Genomic DNA, 19,862 nt, shown 5'->3' with positions numbered 1-19,862 from the left:
GCTAAGCATCCAGTGAGTAGGCACGTGCCTGAATTGTTCAAGTGCTGTAAACAAGGTGACTACTTAGGTATGTATTTTTTCCGAGAAGCTATAAGAAAGGACTTTTTTTATCGTACGTCATAGTCAAAAATCTTTGGAAAAATGCAACCACGCAAATTAAAACTGCTGATTTTATTTGACCCGATAGTCTCTATACCAATGTGTATTGCTTCCTCATTCGAGTCAACTAATTTTTGCCGCCTGAATAAAAAAGAATTGAAGAAGAAAGGAGCGTTTTCAAGTTTATGTACATATGTCCTCCTAATCTTTTCGCTTTCCCAGTTACATTCTAAAGGGACCTGTATTATACTTTGGCTAGCCATAGTTTTTATGAAAGCGGTTATATACCTTCCATTTCATAGGGTCATAAATTCACACGCCTTACCGTATTACCGCCGGTGGACTTTGGTTTTTGAGTATGTTTCGAGTATGTATGTATAAGTATGTACGATGTATGGTTGTGTATAATTTGTTATGGTTATGGCTATTTCTTCCTTGTAAGTAGCTATCTGGTTTTTAAGATTTTCCTTTAAATGTATTAATGTTAATGAGATAAAACTGCAACGGCTAAGATTAAGGAGCTTTGGAGCCTCGGGCTACGCATATTAAACCCATTTTATACGGTATAACGTTATCGTTATGGTCCCGTTACTGTAACTTCTGATTACCGCACGCTGCTGCTGGGTAACCTTTATCGGGAAGGTAAATGGTAGGCGAGTTCATTGTTATGAGCCTAAGCAGATAATGCATAATAGTAGTTCTTTCGTGAAAAGGTTTGCGCTGTGTTTTTCTAGTAGAAAGTAAGTTACTCATTTTGGATTAAAGTTATACTCGTAACTCAGAATATTTTTTCAAACGGTGACTATATAATACTTGAACAATGTTGTAATTATACATGGGTAGTAAGTTTTTTTTAGTAGATATTAAATGCATGCATGTTACTTGGACTTTTTTTCTTATATAAAGTTACAAAATAAATTTACGTACGTAACAAATGCACGTACGAGTACATTACAATGCCGCACGTCTCAAATATGGGCCAAATTAAATCGAGCATAAAAGTTACGGACGTCCCTGCTTACTCCAGGGACGTCCGTAACTTTTATGCTCGATTTAATTTGGCCCATATTGGCATCCGTCCGATTTTCTTTTCGTATTCGTCTTGATTTAGCTGCTTTCATCTTTTCGTATTTAGTCTTTATGAACGACATAAACAAACATAATACACTGGCAATGAACGTTACATTTGAATTGGGATAATATATATGTAAATGCTTTCGTGTCAATGTACTGCATTTGATATTGCATGTTTTGATGAGCAAATTCATTTCTTACACAAGCGATGTTATGATGTATGTACCTAATGGGGTGGGGGTCGAGAGCGGACTTCTGGCCGAAAGGTGTTGTATTTCAGCGGTTCCGTGAAAATCTGCCGAATCCTACACCACAACAGAAAACTGTGTCGCCGACATGTTTTTTTTTAGCTTACTTATAAGATTTCTATTGTCTACAATGTAAAAAAAAAACCTTAAGTTAGCTCATTTTACTTAAAGGAAACATTCTTTTATTTTTAAAACGAAACAAAAGGAATTCAGATTTTTCAAAATTCACTTGTCTCGCCCGGGAATCGAACCGACAAAAAATGTATTCTGCCATTTGATACACTTAATGTTAATGACAACATTTCTCCAAGAAACATTAAGTCTTACACTCTTCTGTCGTACAAAATATCCATAAAATCGAATGTTTAGTACCTACTCAAGAATATTTTTAGGCAAGCGAAATTAAAAAAAAAACAGAATCCAGTTTTGTTTCTTTTTAAAAATAAAACAATGTTTCCTTTAAGTAAAATGAGCTAACTTAAGGTTTTAAGGCACTTTCCCTCCAGGGCCCATTATTTTTTTCCATATGTTAGTTTGTAAGGTATTTCTCTATGGGCTTTAGTTGCCTGAAAATGAAAATGACATATGACGACACGAAAACAAATCTTTTTTTGCAACATGACTTGTATGTTGATCGTACAGGCATTACCTATTGTATTGTTCGCCATGCATAAGTAGATTACATAGTCCAAGTATAATGACCAAGTCCAGCATTAGGATGTAGGTTCACTATAAGACATGCTTAAGATATATATATATATATATATATATATATATATATATATATATATATATCTATGAAAATTTATTCTGAAGATAATAAAAAAGATTTAAATTTAAACTTGTAATTTAGCCCGTTTTGTTAGTTCCTCTGATTTCAGTGCACCAGCTGTACAATTTTAGTAGCTACCTACGAGAATGTAATAGACAGAACACATCGCTTTGTGATTGTGAGTCTGTGGGCATCCAGGGGCTAGTTCAAAGGGCTTGCAATATCGCCTCGAACTATCTCATCTGGCCAGGTATTGTGTGCTTGGAAGCGTGCAGGTTATTTGCATTTTTGTCGTGTATCTGTGTACAATTTGCGTATCAACAATGTTATTACACAATACTTTTTATATTAGATAATATAAGTACCTATTACAAGAAGCGGATGAAACAACGCGCCGAACGTATCTACCACCCTGAAATACTTTTCCAATATGGCTAAATTTCTACAGTTTGCGATCAAAAGTATCTCATATGGTGTGATTATCCTACATACAGGGACTCTTTTTGTTAAGTTGTTAGAGTATGGTAGATACTTTAGACGCGTAGTCTGATCTGTTACTTTTGACGCTGACTGTTAGGCTCTAAAGTTCCTGCTGCTAAGGTAGTCAATGCATTTAATAGGAAGGTATATTCGTAAGTATTTCTACATGAACTAAAGGATCTATTTTTTCTTAGGTTTTGAGTTTGAGCAGCTGTATTACAAATTTACTCTATAAATAAGCTGAAACTAACATAGTTCCAACTAACAATTATGACAAGTTTCAACACAGCACATTTTGTTCCAAACCTTTTGCATTTGTTCATTCTAGTCTGCACCTGAATATTTCCCGCACATTTATCTTGTAGATAATAAATGCCATCGGCGACAGCGGGTGAAATGAAACGTGCCGCCTAAATGCCGTAACAGACGGTCAAATTGCGATCGGACAGGACAACGGATTTTTTATATAAAAAAAAACTGTTGCTATAAATAATTGTTTTTAGTGCCAGCTCGGTTGGATGCCAAGCTCTACAAACATTGGGTATGTCTTTACGATACACTATCTCTCTGAACATGTTAATATACCTTATTTTTGCCAAGATACCGCCGATAGCAAGTAAATTATATTTAAGTTTTTTTTTGTAATTACTAGTTTGCCTTTGCTCTTAAGAAAAGCTTAAGTAGAAAGATTTAAAAAAGATTTTTATCGTATATATGTTAGTTTGAAGCACGTTGTATTAACCACGGCGGTCCGGCGCGGATCAGATCTTACCGTCTGTTACGGGTATAAATCTGCCGCCTTAAGGAGAAAAACCATAAGTGACAATTTTGGCGAAATTGAGTTACTGACACCCTCGAAATCAGGAAGAAAAATGTGATTTTTCTATCTAGCAGTTATTTCTTTATCTCTAACAGGTCAAGATTTAGACAAGCATAACTACACACCATTTTGGTAAAGTTAGTTCCTTTTTGAGAAAGAAAAAGCATAAGTATATATTCATAGACAGAAAAGTACTAAAGTGACGACTTGTGGTTTTTTTCCCTTTTGTGTTGAATTTAACCCTTAAATGCATAATGATGTATATATGCATCGTATATTTGATGGTCCGTGGCTCAATATGCAGCTATCCAAAATCACATTTATTACTTTTATACAGCATGACACATCTATTTCAATTTATTAAAAAGTTATACAAAAAATCATGCATTTAAGGGTTAAGCCCAACATCTATTTCATAAGAAGAAAAACCATAGTTTAGTATTACATAAAATTTCTATGTAAAAAACCCTTAAGTTGACAAAAATGTTCATTTTTGTTAGTAAAAAAATATTATTAGTCATAACTCTTGGAACCTAAAAAAACATAAGTTGCACGTTATGTTTTTTCTGTCTCGTATGACTCTTCCTTATGCTTTTTCTGCTTAGTGTCGGTTTCAAAAACAGTGAACTTGTGGTTTATTTCTTAAACATTGTTGTCAGTTATGCTTTATCAGGCTAGTAGGTAGTTCCCTTCCGGTCTCCTCAAAGACAGATTTCGGGCGGTTCACTTGGCGCGCGCGGCTTGATCGTTTTTTTTTTTCTTTGGAAGAGGTTGCGAGTACGACGCAGTACGCACGTATTAACTCCTGCCTATTTTGAAAAACATGAGAGGTGTTAACGTGTATTGGTGTACCGCATTCTGTTTCAACCTTAGATTTTAATACAAAAGGACATTTTTGCAGGTAAAAATTTTGGCTTGGCATTTGGTTTCAATTTCAGGGTTATATTTGCCTTTTTAAAACTACCCCAGCCTGGTTCAAATACAAAAGAGCTCTTTTTTTCTTCTCTAGATACGCCTAGCTGTTTAGTTGGAACATCTAGACACGCGGCAGCGTGTCCAGCCAAGTTAAAAGAAAAAGCAGCAACCGTGTGTAATATTACACGAACCATTTCGAGCTACTTTTGACCCCTTCATAACTTGAAACCTGCACATATGAAAATTGGCACATTTAATCAAGCCCCTTAGCTTGTCTAGAATACGAAATTTGGGTTGCATATATTTGGAGCACCTAATGGCAATGTGTCATAAACGTTACTATTTAATTTTGTTATCAAGAGTTCTTCCGAAATGTCATGTAATAACTTGTAATTATAACAATTCAGTTGTTCCTCGTAACTCCTCCAATTTCCACTATAAAAAATTTCAAAATTCGTAATAGGGAGCATGACTGGTGTGACATCTTAATGTTTTTGGTTTTTTCTTATTCTGGAAGCAATTTTCGTAAGTCGACGATACTCGGATTTGAGCCTGGCGATGATCGTAATTGTTTTATGAGTTGCGATTATTAAGGGTATCTCAAAGAATTAGTAATTACTTAGTGCAATCAAATTGTGGTTAATTTTAGTTTTGTGTTACATTATTACTCAAAGATCTCTAAAAGTATGAGTAAAGTAAAAGTTTTCTTTTAATAAATAATTTTGATTCCTCATCGTATTTTTATGAATTCCTTTAACGAGATAAATCATAATTTGATTACTTTAACTAAGCAAAAAAACCACAAATTACCTAATTGTGTTTTTTCAGCTTCTAGATCGATTAGTAACATAAGCACAACTGTGTACTTGTGCTTTTATTTCTTAGACATCGTAGTGCAAAACTAACACAAAAAAACATAAGTGCGCACTTATGTCATTTAATCTTAGTAAAGATATTTTTATTCTATTTGTTTTACGAGGTAGTAACTATTTTTTCTAAATAACTTGTTTAAATAAATAGATAATCGAATAATTTATAATGCATAAAAATTCTACACTATTACTTTGTCATTAACAAAAGTTTCAACTTTGTACTTAGAATTTAACCTATTTGAACAGGAGCGCAAAGTTTTTTGGCTTTTTCTCGAAACTTACTTTTTGTCAGTTATGGTTTTTTTCCTTGAGACGGCAGAAATCTATACATATAATAAAGCGGAAGAGGGTCGAAAGTCTGTACATGGAAGATATTCGAAAAAAAATTGGCTGCGGATACTTAGAATCGATAACAGAACACATTCCAACAGTTTTTAGAATTTTTGTCTGTTTATCTGTTTGTCTGTTTGTCTGTTTATCTGTTTATCTGTTTATCTGTTTGTCTGTTTATTTGACCGCGCTACAAATGAAAACGGCTGAACGGATTTTGATGCAAACTTTACTAATCTGTCGAAAAAATCCACGGCCAGGTTATAGGCTATAAAAATTTGAGAAATTTTACCAGTAAGGGGGTTAAAAAGGGGATGAAAGTTTGTATGGAGTTCAAGATTTATTTTAAGCTAGCAATTTGAAACTTCGTAAGAAGATATATTATTGAAATACAAGAAAACTAATTTCAGCGTTTTTGAAAATTCATCCCCTAAGGAGGTGAAATAGAGGTTGAAAGTTTGTATGGAGTTCAATTTTTTTTGAGTGCGTTACTTGAAACTTTGTATAATGGGCATATTATTATAATACAGGAAAAGTGATTTTAGCGTTTTCAAGAATTCGTCCCCTAACGGGGTTGAAAGTTTGAATCCATTACAAATGCTTTGAAACTTCTTAGAAAGGTATGATAGACGATTACAAAAAAACTAATTTTGACGTTTTCGGAAATTTAACCCCTCAGGAGTTTGAAAAGGGGATGAAAGTTTGTCTTGGGGTGCAAATTTTATTTTAAGCCAGGAACTTAAAACTTTGCAAAACGTTAATTATATTAAAAAGCAAGAAAAAAAATTTCAGCGTTTTTAAAAATTCATCCCCTATGGTGGTGAAAAAGGGGTTAAAAACTTTATCTTGATAACTATATCATTTTAGCTACTAGGCCAAGTTAGGTATCGTTTTTGTATAAATCGGGTATGCCGAATTCATTTATGATATCAAAATGACACCATTCCCTAGTGAAAACACAAAAAATATGAAAAAAACTTTTTTAATTTCTCTTTACGCTTAAACCGCTAAACCGATTTAGATAAAATTTGGTATAGAGATAGTTTGAGTCCCGTGGAAGAACATAGGGTAGTTTTTATCCAAAAAATGGAGACTGCGTTTGCATGGAGAAGCGGCCGTGCCCTTTCCTCTTAATAATGGTCACGAAGGTGGGTACTTTAAAAAAAAAACATTTTTCAGTAAATGTCAAACGATTTGGGACTTATACGCGTTACCATGCCTTCCCGAAAAAAATCGAATCTTTCGCGAAAGTCTCGCAATGCATTGCGGCCACAAGGGGCACGGTCTCAGGAGTCTGAGAAAAACCACGATGAGAGACTCAGTGGCGGTCAGGTCGCTTCGCTTTTGGCTGAAACGGCAAGCCAGCGCGAGTCTCGATTGTGATCCCAAATACATCGTACGCAATATATAATGTAGGCGCAGATCCTGACGGAGTGTGGCGCCGGAGAAGCCGTGTTCATCCTGCGTATCCCCCTCATTCCGAGCAACTTCCCGTTCCGCTTCAAGCGCCTACAGGTCCCCGTGAGCGTCTGCTTCGCTATGACCATCAACAAGTCGTAGGGGCAGACGCTACGCAGTTGAATTTCCCACTCCGAAAACAAAAAAAAAGGGGCAGACGCTGCCCGCCGCCGGCGTCATGCTTAGACTGATTTGACTGGAGGACCGATTTGGATGACATGATTTTGATGGGAACACCCAAATATTCCGAAATACGTTTTTCCGATTTTTATAACCACGACTTTCATAATCCCGATTTATAAGTCCGAAATATCAAAATTACGATTTTTAAAAACACGATGGAACAAAATCACGAATGTGCTATTTCCGAAAACTTTAAATCCAATTGTCACTTGTCAGAAAGCTTAAAGTTCCGATTTTACACTTTTCCGAAAATTTTTTTTTTTCGAATTCCTAAATTCCGAAAAATCATTGTCCGATCGGAAATAAAATATTACAAGATCGGAAAATGAAGTCCGTGATATTCAAATGAAGACTCACGTTTTAGTAATTATTACGGGTACCTGTTGTGCCGCGTCATGTTAAATTGGGCATAAAATATTTTTGGCATAAAAATTCGGCATAAATAAATAGACAGAACTGCGAACCCGAACTGTTGCTAGAAGTGGGTTAGGTTAGGTTAGAACTGCGACCCCCAAGAAAACGAACTGTTGCCAGAGGTGGGTTAGGTTAGGTTTGAATTGCGACCCCCAAGAAAACGAACTGTTGCCAGAAAAGTGGGTTAGGTTAGGTTAGAACTGCGACCCCCAAGAAAACGAACTGTTGCCAAAAAAGTGGAAATTTAAAAATTGGGATATTTAAAATAGGAATCACGTTAATTCGGAATAAGGGCAATTCCGAATTCGTGATTTTGAAAATCGTAAATGTTAAATTCGGTGTTTGCCACCATCGGAATTGTTATAGTCGGAATTATGTAGTTCGGAATTTACAAAATTCGTCTTTTTGGGTTTTCGGAAATATAAATCTTCGTGATTTTCATAATTCGTAATTATGACAGTCGGAATTTTGATGGGTCAAGCATTTAAAAATCGGAATGATAAAATTCGACATTCTAAAATTCGGAATAAAAATTTTCGGAAATATACAGTACAGTCAAGGACGTAAAAATACAAAAATGGTACTGTATCGTTCGATATACACCTACTACTCTATGCCGTTTAAATCACGTCAAAAATTTGAATAAGGGCAAAAAAACATTTTGGAGTGTAATTTTATTTAGTGGTAGCAAAGAGGATATAATATTATAGAGCGGTACTGACATAGTAAATTTTGTAACCACAGTAAATTCACTGCCATCTATCGACACACTTTAAAATTAAAAATGAAGATTTATAAAAATACGATAAAATGTATTTAAATATGGATAAATGATTTTTTTTATTTGCATTAATTATTTTTATTATTTTGACCCATGTTCTTTCACTGATATGCGTTAAAATTGTTAAATAATAACAAACGAAACCGTTAACGCCCTCTATACGAGAGTAGGCAAAAGGTAGTAGCGACATCCGATCGAGAATCAAATTTTCGTGATTTTCGAGGCACGTTTTTTCCTTAGACTGTATCCATCTATTACGGAGTTATATCTATCTTTGGTGGTAGGTACATAATTGTAAAATATTTTACCTGGACTACAGTCCTCTAGCGTATCCATCTGTCAACTTTACTTTAAGTTCCGTTTCCAGGGGACAGGGAGATAAATTAGGGGTGAATTAGCCGCTTACTGACACAGACCGAATTCCACGCAGGCGAAGCCGCGGGCACAGCTAGTATATATATAAATATACACAAGCCGGGATAATCCAACCCTGTTTAGTGTTTAACCATAGAGTAACTTATACTAGAGCGGTACTGTCATAGTAAATTAGTAAATTTTGTAACCCCAGTAAATTCACTGCCATCTGTCGACACACTTTAAAACTAAAAATAAATATTTATAAAAATACGATAAAATGTATTTAAATATGGATAAATGATTTTTTTATTTGCATTAATTATTTTTATATGATTTTGACCCATGTTCTTTCACTGGTATGCGTTAAAATTATAAATAACAAACGAAACAGTCAACGCCCTCTATACGAGTGTAGGCCAAAACTAGTGGCGCCATCTGATCGAAAATCAAATTTTCGTGATTTTCGAGGCACGTTTTTTCCTTAGACTGTATCCATCTATTACGGAGTTATATCTATCTTTGGTTTAACTTACAGTAGTGCCACTCGATGGCACTAAATTATGATAGGAGTTTGTGATGAGCTTTCAAATTGTGACACCTTTAATTGTAATAATATTGAGGTATCTCTAATATTATCAGTATAATATATCTGATTTCTTCTTAGTAAACATAGACGTTTTTAGATCGTATACTACTACTAATACTAAACTAATACTAGTACTAAACGTAGGTACATATTTATAATGGAAAATCTATACATAGATATCTATACATATAATAAAGCTGAAGAGGGTCGAAGATATTCAAAAAAAAACCGGCCAAGTCGGGCTCGCGCACGAAGGGTTCCGTACCATTACGCAAAAAAACGGCAAAAAAATAACACTTTTGTTGTATGGGAGCCCCACTTAAATATTTATTTTATTCTGTTTTTAGTATTTATTGTTATAGCCGCAACAGAAATACATCATTTGTGAAAATTTCAACTGTCTAGCTATCACGGTTCGTGAGATACAGCCTGGTGACAGACGGACGGACAGACAGACAGACAGACAGACAGTCTTAGTAATAGGGTCCGTTTTTACCCTTTGGGTACGGAGCCCTAAGAAATTGGCTGGGGATACTTAGAATCGATAACAGAACACGTTACAACAGTTTTTAGAATTTTTGTCTGTTTGTCTGTTTATTTGACCGCGCATCACGTGAAACGGCTGAACGGATTTTAATGCAAACAATCGCAAGAAAGGCAATCGCAAATCGCGATGAAATGATTCGGATATTTCGTGAAAGTTCCGGCTAAGCGAACGATATTATACGGTTTCTGCTAAGGTAGGCGATTCTACGTAATATAATTTTTAAGAAAAAAAAAACCGACTTCTATGGGGGATGCCGCTGAAAGTTCACTTTTTGTTGATGGTGCACTCTTAGATTCCAGACAATGAAATGAAAAAGACAGCATCTTTTGCCTAATAATGTAGAAAAGGAGGTAAAACCACCCACTTTTCTAGTAGCATTTCGTTTCTGTAAGGGTCGCAGTTCTAACCTAACCTTTTTTTTTTTTTTTTTTTTTACATGGGGAATGCTTTTACGCATACCGCCGGGCCCGGACGGTTATGTGGGACTCAGGGCTGTATAGAGGCCCCACTACCCACTAAACCCCATGGTGTCCTCTCGCCGCTGTGGTTGCGGGGTTACGGGGAAGCTCACGCAATGCGTCCGCGACCCCGCAGCGGCTATCCTGCCTAGGATCCATACTCTTTTTTATTCCCCTGACCTACCCAGTGGAAGCGCTTCCAGGACACTAGGTCGCGCTTACCATCTCGGGAGCCAGCGTCATGGACGGGGACGCCCCCGTGTCCACCGCCCGCTGGCTCTCATTAGGGCGGCAGGTTCCGCTCATGAGCGGCACGTCTGCGGCCTATGCGGCGGCGGCGCATTGGGTCAGCCTCGGCCTGGACTTCCCGTTCGCGCTCGGCCGCCTCCTTATCTCTCATGACGTGCTCGCAGAACGTGAGCACAGTCTCCCACGCACTTTCGCTGCCTAGCATGGCCTGAACTACGGCTGGCAGCGAAAGGTCTAGCCCTACTTGGGCGACCAACTCCTCCCGTTCCTCGCCAAAAACTGGGCACTCAGCCAATGTGTGTTGGGCCGAGTCTACGCCGGCTCCGCATTGGTGACACTCCGGTGTCGGTTCCCGCTGGGCAACCTTGTGCAGGTATCTGCCGAAACAGCCATGCCCCGACAGTACCTGCGTTAGTCTGAAGGTAAGGACACCGGAGCGTCTTTCAACCCAGTCACGGAGGACTGGTCGTACCGCCTCTATAGTGTGGGAGCCAGCCTTCGGCCGCTCTAGCCGTTGCACCCACATCTCCGTCGCGTCTTCTAGCAGCTCAGTGTGCCGCTTCGCCACCTCCTGAGGTGCTTTCGGGTCACCTCGGGCTCGCGCCTCCCCGCGCCACTGGTACAGCGCCGCGAGGACCCTCGCGTCCAGGTCCCAGGGCAGAGAACCGGCCAGCACGCACGCGGCCGCCGCGCTCACTGTGCGGTATCCTCTGATTACCCTCAGCGCCATTGCCCTCTGCGATCGTCGCAGTTGGGCAATGTTGTGGCTGCTGAGGGAATCCGCCCATACTGGGGCACCGTAAAGCGACATCGAGCGCACCACACCCGTGTATAAGCGGCGACATGAGGCCTTCGGCCCTCCCAGGTTGGGCAGTATATGCCCAAAGGCCGCCGCTGCGCGCAGTAATTTGGGCGCTAAACGCTTGAAGTGAGCCTCGAAGTTCCACTTGCTGTCAAGCAAGACGCCGAGGTAGAGTAACGTCGGCTTGACAGCAATTGGAACACCTCCCACAATAATTTCTGCGCCGCCTGGAGGCGCTCTTCGCGGGCCGAAGAAACAAATGGCCTCGCACTTCGCTAGCGCCACTTCTAGCCCTAGACGCCGGATTCGGGCTACACAGTGGGCGACTCCCGCCGTCGCGAGCACAGCTGCGTCGCGGTAACTGGGTCCTCTGGCCGTTACGAGCGTATCGTCAGCGTAACACGTGACGTCTACTCCACGCAAGTTTTCCCCCCGTAGGACCCAGTCATAACCTATGTTCCACAGGAGTGGTCCTAGAACTGACCCCTGCGGAACTCCACACGACATACTCCTTCGACTCCAGTCCTGTCGCCCTGGCCAGACTACAGCCCTCTCGCTGAGGTAGGCGGCTATGATTCGCGACAAGTGTGGGGGCACCTTGTGGTACCGCAACGCCTCCTTTACGGTTTCCCAGGGCAGGGTGTTAAAGGCGTTAGAGATGTCTAATGACACCGCCAAGACGACTTCGCCCCGGGACACAGCCTCCTTAGCCATGGCCCGAACCCGCAATATGGCATCTACCGTCGAGCGGCCCCTACGAAAGCCGAACTGGTAGTCGGCAAGATCCGGCCCTACGCACTCCAGGTGCTTGATGAGGCGAGCTGCGATTATCCGCTCGAAGAGCTTGCCCACCTCATCAAGCAAGACTATAGGACGGTAACCAGATGGAGAGTGAGCCGGCCGCCCGGGTTTATGCAGAAGCACTAGCTTCCCAGTCTTCCAGTCCCTTGGAAAGCGGCCCTGCTCCAGACACGCGGTCAGGAGCCTCAACAGTCTTGACCCTAGGGCGTCCATGGCCAGGACCCAAGCACGGCCCGGAATGCCGTCAGGCCCGGGGGCCGTGTTCTTGGCACGGAGCCGAAACACCGCCGCGTGGAGCTCAGTGGATGATACTGTTGGGACTTCTTCATCCTCTCCTGCTCTCATCGTTGGCGGCACCATGGTAGGCGGCAGATGTGGCCCCCTTTCGGGGAAAAGCGTCTCCACCACCTTCTAACCTAACCTAACCTAACCTACTTTCCTGATAGCAGTTCTGTTCTGTGAGAATCGCAGTTCAAAACCCAACCACCCACCTAACCCACTTTTCTAGTAGCATTTCCGGGTCCGGGTCTGGGTCCGGATCAGAGTCCGGGTCCGTGTCCGGGTGTCCGGGTCCAAGTTTGTGTCAGAGTTCGGTCCGAGTTGGGGTCCATGTTCAGACCCGGTCAGGTCAGAGGTCCATGAGGAAGAGAACAAATCGCCAAACGTGAACTATGTGTCATTGAAGAGTTCATTCTGATCATTATCAGCAGTTGTCACTTCATCAAATGTCACTTTTTTAAATTTAAATGCTGGATTTGTTGATGAAAATACAAAAATCACTATATTCTTGCCTTTCACATTTGAGGAGTTCCCTCGGTTCCTCGTGGGTCTCATCATCAGAACTCGATCTTGACAAAAATATGTCTTAAAAACTTAAGTTGCTTAACAAACATAAAGAAGAGGACAAATCGCCGAACTTAAACTATGCATCATTAAAGAGTTCCATTCTGATCATCATCAGCAGTTCCACTTCATCAATATCACTTTTTAAAATGGAAGTGCTGGATTTGTTTAAAAAAATAGAAAAATCACTATATGTATGCCTTTCACATTTGAGGACTTCCCTCGATTCCTCATGGATCCCATCATCAGAACTCGTGCTTGACAAAAATGTTTCTTGAAAACCTAACTTGCTTAACAAACATAACGAAGAGGACAAATCGCCAAACGTGAACTATGCGTCATTGAAGAGTTCTGTTCTAATCATCATCAGCAGTTCCACTTCATCAAATGTCACTTTTTAAAATGGAAGTGCTGGATTTGTTTATAAAAACACAAAAATCACTATATGTATGCCTTTCACATTTGAGGAGTTCCCTCGATTCCTCATGGATCCCATCATCAGAACTCAAGCTTGAGAAAAATGTTTCTTGAAAACCTAACTTGCTTAACAAACATAACGAAGAGGACAAATCGCCAAACGTGAACTATGCGTCATTGAAGAGTTCCGTTCTGATCATCATCAGCAGTTCCACTTCATCAAATGTCACTTTTTAAAATGGAAGCGCTGGATTTGCTTATAAAAATACAAAAATCACTATATGTATGCCTTTCACATTTGAGGAGTTCCCTCGATTCCTCATGGATCCCATCATCAGAACTGCTTTTTGACAAAAACGGGACTAATCTGTATGTATATACTTACAATCAGAAAAAGAATTTTCAAAATCGGTCCAGAAATGATGGAGTTATGGAGTAAATTAAAAAAAAAAAAAAAACAACCGAATTGAGAACCTCCTCCTTTGAAATCTTGAAGTCGGTTAAAAAGAGACCAAATGGTATAAAAGTTCTGCGATAATGTTGGAAATCAAAAGCTGCGTTAGGTACCTGATTTTAGGTAGCTGGTCGCTCTCACTGCCTCGTAAAGTACAGAGACAGAATGGCTGATATTGGCTTAGACAACGACGTTCAACGTATGAACATAGCTCAAGGAGAACATATGATTAAGGCCGATTCTGATTTATAAGTTTGTTAAAGAGTTGATCGTGTAATGTTGTCACACGCGTCGGGACGAGTGTGGCAGCATGTACGATCTCCCTCGGTCCAGACGGGACCTCGGGTTATGTCTCGACAGCTCAGGGATGAGAGGACAGAGGGGTGAGTAAAGAAACACTGATTTATATCTCTACAATCTACGGGCTTTTATGCCGGTTTATTTATAGTAAGATCAAACGGGTATGCTAGATCCTACGCTACTGCGCACGGGACGGGATCCCTTATTCGGGATGTTAATGACGGGCGCGAATCCCTAATCTAAACGCGACAACCATACGGGGTTGTGCTGACCCTCGGGACGGTCGGCAGGGCCAGGCTTACGGTGTACGGAACGGGATCGGGGTTGTACCGAAGGGATAGAGTGCTAACGCGTAACCACACACTGCGCTACTATTCCTTCGGGCGGAGTGACGGGATCTCGGGGCAAGGACAGTGTGCTGGGCGTCTACCACGCTCCCGGCACTACTGTCCCCAAGGGTAAGGTATAGAATCCTCTAGCAAGGTACCCGGGCTGACGCGTGAACCACACACCGCTCAACGTACCGAGGAAGAGGGGGAGGGAGTCTCTAGGGAGCTGACGCGTGAACCACACACCGCTCAGCTAGAGTGCAGTGCCCCTAGCAGCCGATCCGCGACTGCGAAGAACACTCCCCGATCGCTGCGAGTGCGCGGGGTTATATACGGTTCGGCGCGCGGGGTGCGCGGCGCGGTCGGCGGTGGGGCGCGGCGCTCGGACAGGCGGCCGGTTCTGCGTGGCTGTGTTGTGGTGCCGCCTTGTATGTGTGCGTGCTGTGGCGCGTCATCACAGTCCCGTCCCGGCTGAGGAGATTTTTACCTGTAGGGGAAAAATCACCTGTAATCGTGTTTATTTATATTACTTTAGCTTGGTTAAAAATAAAAATTAGACTGGGAAAAAAAAGTGGGCTGTATTTTTTTTTTACACACTGTATACGGGGTTGACACATGTCGCTAACGGCGACTAAAATATACTCGGGTGTCTACTAATTCCTGTTTTTATGTTCACTTGTAGTGATAATTATAATCCTCTTCATACCTTACTATATTTCTGGTTGCGGTTGCTAGGTCCCCTTACCAGTCCACTGATGGTAAGGTGCCATACTTATCGTCCTGTGCTAGCAGCCCGCGCACAGGTCGTCCGGTTCTGGTTCTGCCCTGGGGGCGGTTCCTGCGCTCCCATCGGGCAGCTGGGCTGCCGTTATCCTGGTTTCGCTGGTGACGGCTGGTCTGGTGTCGCGAGTGACGGTGGGTTTGTCGTTCCCGCTTCAGCCTCGCTACTGGGTCCGTGGAGTTCCGACTGTACTACGCCCACGCCGGGCCATAGCACTATATCGGCAGTATTCTATTTCTGAAATTTCGGATAATTTTATAGTAGGTAGTTAGGTTTCGCGCTTATGGTTTATGTTTTGTTTCTAGTTATTTCAATTTTATTTTATTTCTTGTTATGTTATATTTATATCGTTTATCTTTTTCGTAATAGTCCGTTTGTACCCTTTTGGAGACATTTCCGAGGTTGGGTTCACTTAATCTGTGATATTCTGGGTTTTAATTTTGAGTTTTTTTATTTTCTAAAATTTTGGTTAGACCTTATGCGGACTGTGTACGGTTCATTTCCGTGCGCTCGACATAGTTTGTTTACGAGTTGCCGTGTTCTACGCTCCCTGCAAGAAGCATTGAATGATCAGAGAGTTATTGTCGTTATTTATTTCGCGGTTACGGTAATTTTAGTATTGTATCTCGTTGTTGGATTTTACTCTTCTGTAGGTAGTTACTCCTATCTTTGGTTATAATATCTCTCGGTTGCCGGCTCTCGTGTGCGGTGCGACTTATAATGAACCCTATTCCTTTTAATGATTATGCCGGCTTTCGTTTGCGTTCTTGTATGCTATTTTGCATGGTACCTATACCCTATACCTAACTGCCGGTTGTGTGGTCACGGGACGGTTATGTTTTATTCAGTTGGCGTAAAGGTTTCATATTCTTTATATTATGCGCTGTTACAACTTTACGTTTGCGGTTTTTTTTTTCTTGTAGTAGGTATATAACTGGAGATTTCTATTCTAGAATGATGTATGGTCGGTCTTATGTACTTAGGAGCCAAGTTAGCGGAATAGCTTTTTTCGGCGTTCGATAAAGTGAAATTTCTTCTTAATACTTGGTCACGTATTTTAGGGTTCCGCGGGCGTTTGTTTTTGTCGTAATAACTTCTTTGTATTGTTGATGTTTTTTCTTGGTTTTTCCGTACTATTTCATGTCGTTTTTTAATTTCTTTAACCTGTGGTTCCGGGAATGAGTTTTGATTGTTCTGAGGGTTCCGTAGTTCTCTGCTATATCGTAGGAATGCGGGTGTATATTTTGTTGACGGTTGGACGGGCGTATTTAGGGCAAAATTAAATTCGGTTCGGTATTTATCCCATGTTGTATTCTTATTTTCTATGTATGTGGCTATGTTTTGCTGTTGTTTGGGGTTCCGCGGGTAATATTTCTGTTTAACTGGTTCTGAGTGGTTCCGTTTTGTATCCTGTAATTTGTTGTTGTGATTCGTTCTGGATTTTTCTGGAGTATGTCTTGGTAACTTAATATCTTCTCGTTCCGGCGGTTTTGTCTCATTATCGGTGTCGGTTACGTCGTGTTGCGGCCATCTTAGGGTCATTCCGAGCCGTCGTAGTACGTCCATGCCGATTATTATTTCGGTTGCTGTAGGTAACACTCGTACCCAGTGCTTTATTTTGACGTTTTTTACTTGTAACTCCACCAGGATACTCTTTTTGGCTTCCGTTCTGTGTCCGTTTGCTAACACGATCGGTATTCTAATATCTTTTTCTAATATTGCTTCGTCCTTGCACTCGTTGTATGTTTGTTGATTGATGTACGTGTTCGTGGAGCCGGTGTCGATTAATCCGCGGTATTTCTGTCCCATTATTTGTATTTTTGTGTACGGACGGGTGTCTTCCCTTGGGCTGTCAGACACGCCTAGGGCTTCGGTTTTCCCCCATTTCTTGCAGCAGTCTTTGCTAAGTACACCTAGCTTTCCGCACTTGCTGCAGAATACTTGCCGTCTGCCTCTGCATGCCTCCGCATCGTGTCCTGGCTTTCCACAAGACCAGCAACACGTCTTCGAGTCGTAATTGGGGTTTATTTTGCGGTGATCTTCGCAGTCCTGTGTCCTTGATTGGCACGAATCATGTGGCCTACTTGGGCCTGCGGTATACGTCGTTTGCGGGTTACTTTCTGGAGTTGCTGTTTCCCAGCATGTATCGCTGTCTCCCTCCGATGCTGCGGGCTCCGTTTCGGGTGTGTTTAGTGTGAAGCTTTCGTACTCCTTTGCGAGCTTTATTAAACTTGTGAGGTCCTTGAAATCCTGTTTTTTAATATACATTTTATAACTTTTCAACATGTTTTCATGTATGCGGTGTAGTTTCTCTGGTTCGGTGAGGCTTCCGTGTCTTCTTATTAAAGTTTGTAGGTCCGTCACGTATTGTGTAAACGTCTCCCTATTTTGTTGTTTTCTCGCGACTATCTTAGCGACGAGTTCTTCCTCGTAATTGCTTGGAAAATAATATAATTTAAAACAACTTACGAACTCTTCCCATGTCGTCCATTGCTCTGCGTTATTCCTGTGCCAGAGGAGTGCTTTTCCTTGCAGGATACGTGGCAGTGCGGGTAATATGTCTTTATTTTGAATGCCACTTGCCGCTACGAGCTCTTCTAGCCTCTCAATGAAGTCTACTGGACAATCGGTTGTTTTGAAGGAAAGGTTCCACTCTCTTATGAGTTTCGTGATTGTTTTCGCACTGTTGTCGGACATGTTTCTTGACTTACTTTGTTTCGGTGTCTGGAAAGCGGCTTCTTCTTTTAGGGTCTCGACTAACCCTTTTCGGATTTCTTCTACGGTTCTGGTTCGGCTCTGTCGGTAACTGCCTCTATCAGCTCCGAGTTTTTTAAGCGGTATACCCAAGCTGTTGCTTTGTAGCGGACTTGTGGTATCTGTCACGTTAACTTACCTGTGTTAACTATCGTGTGTCGGGACTGTATTTCGGGCGGGTGGGATACGCTATATTATGTTTTTATACGGATTTATCTTTTAATAAAAATAAAAACAACTTTAAGATGAAATAACCTGAGTCCTCTCGAGCGATTGAGCTCTTACGCGAGTTTTTGAGTTGGGCGCCAGATGTAATGTTGTCACACGCGTCGGGACGAGTGTGGCAGCATGTACGATCTCCCTCGGTCCAGACGGGACCTCGGGTTATGTCTCGACAGCTCAGGGATGAGAGGACAGAGGGGTGAGTAAAGAAACACTGATTTATATCTCTACAATCTACGGGCTTTTATGCCGGTTTATTTATAGTAAGATCAAACGGGTATGCTAGATCCTACGCTACTGCGCACGGGACGGGATCCCTTATTCGGGATGTTAATGACGGGCGCGAATCCCTAATCTAAACGCGACAACCATACGGGGTTGTGCTGACCCTCGGGACGGTCGGCAGGGCCAGGCTTACGGTGTACGGAACGGGATCGGGGTTGTACCGAAGGGATAGAGTGCTAACGCGTAACCACACACTGCGCTACTATTCCTTCGGGCGGAGTGACGGGATCTCGGGGCAAGGACAGTGTGCTGGGCGTCTACCACGCTCCCGGCACTACTGTCCCCAAGGGTAAGGTATAGAATCCTCTAGCAAGGTACCCGGGCTGACGCGTGAACCACACACCGCTCAACGTACCGAGGAAGAGGGGGAGGGAGTCTCTAGGGAGCTGACGCGTGAACCACACACCGCTCAGCTAGAGTGCAGTGCCCCTAGCAGCCGATCCGCGACTGCGAAGAACACTCCCCGATCGCTGCGAGTGCGCGGGGTTATATACGGTTCGGCGCGCGGGGTGCGCGGCGCGGTCGGCGGTGGGGCGCGGCGCTCGGACAGGCGGCCGGTTCTGCGTGGCTGTGTTGTGGTGCCGCCTTGTATGTGTGCGTGCTGTGGCGCGTCATCACAATCGTGTTATGATATAATCTTCAAGATCGTTCACGCTGCCTGATTGATGCCCGCGAAATGCACTGGGAGTCGTGTCATTAGGCATTTTGTGGCAAGATCGCATCATAAGAACCACGAAAGTTTGACGTCTACCTAATTAGCTTCCAATGTGGGTTGTTCATGTTGAATTTTATAACTAAATCTAGTTAATTATATAGAAAATGAGCAATTTCTCACAATACAGGATGACTCACGTTAGACCGTGTCGTGTCCGGGCCGGAGCTTCCGGCGCTTCGTTTTCTATGAAAAGCATCACGTGATCACCTGCCATTTCATATAAATGTAAGCGCCGGAAGCTCCGTGAGTCATCGTTAAATTGGAAACTTAAAAAATATATGGGAATACTAAATAAATACAAAACTTCAGTTTCTAAAAAAAAATTACTTCCGAATAGGAAAAAAATAATGGTACCATTCGTTTCCTTACATTTTATTAAAAAATATATTGTATGGCAACAATATACATAAACGCAATATTTCACCGACTAAATCGCAATTTATTCTTTGTTTTCCACGGCTTCTAAGTAATATAGCGACGTTACATGCTGACGTTACGATGTAATGCCAATTTGTT

General features: G+C 41.7%; 1 protein-coding gene across 3 annotated transcripts in view; it reads left to right on the top strand.

The window, feature by feature from the left end:
• LOC134743582 (atherin) overlaps positions 1–19,862 on the top strand; it is a 207,776-nt gene that overhangs the window by 20,741 nt on the left and 167,173 nt on the right. The gene's annotated exons all lie outside the window — the stretch shown is intronic.

Source organism: Cydia strobilella, chromosome 8 (genome assembly GCF_947568885.1).
Source record: "Cydia strobilella chromosome 8, ilCydStro3.1, whole genome shotgun sequence".
In the NCBI taxonomy this organism is placed as follows: domain Eukaryota; kingdom Metazoa; phylum Arthropoda; class Insecta; order Lepidoptera; family Tortricidae; genus Cydia; species Cydia strobilella.
This window is presented reverse-complemented; position numbering and strand designations above follow the sequence as displayed.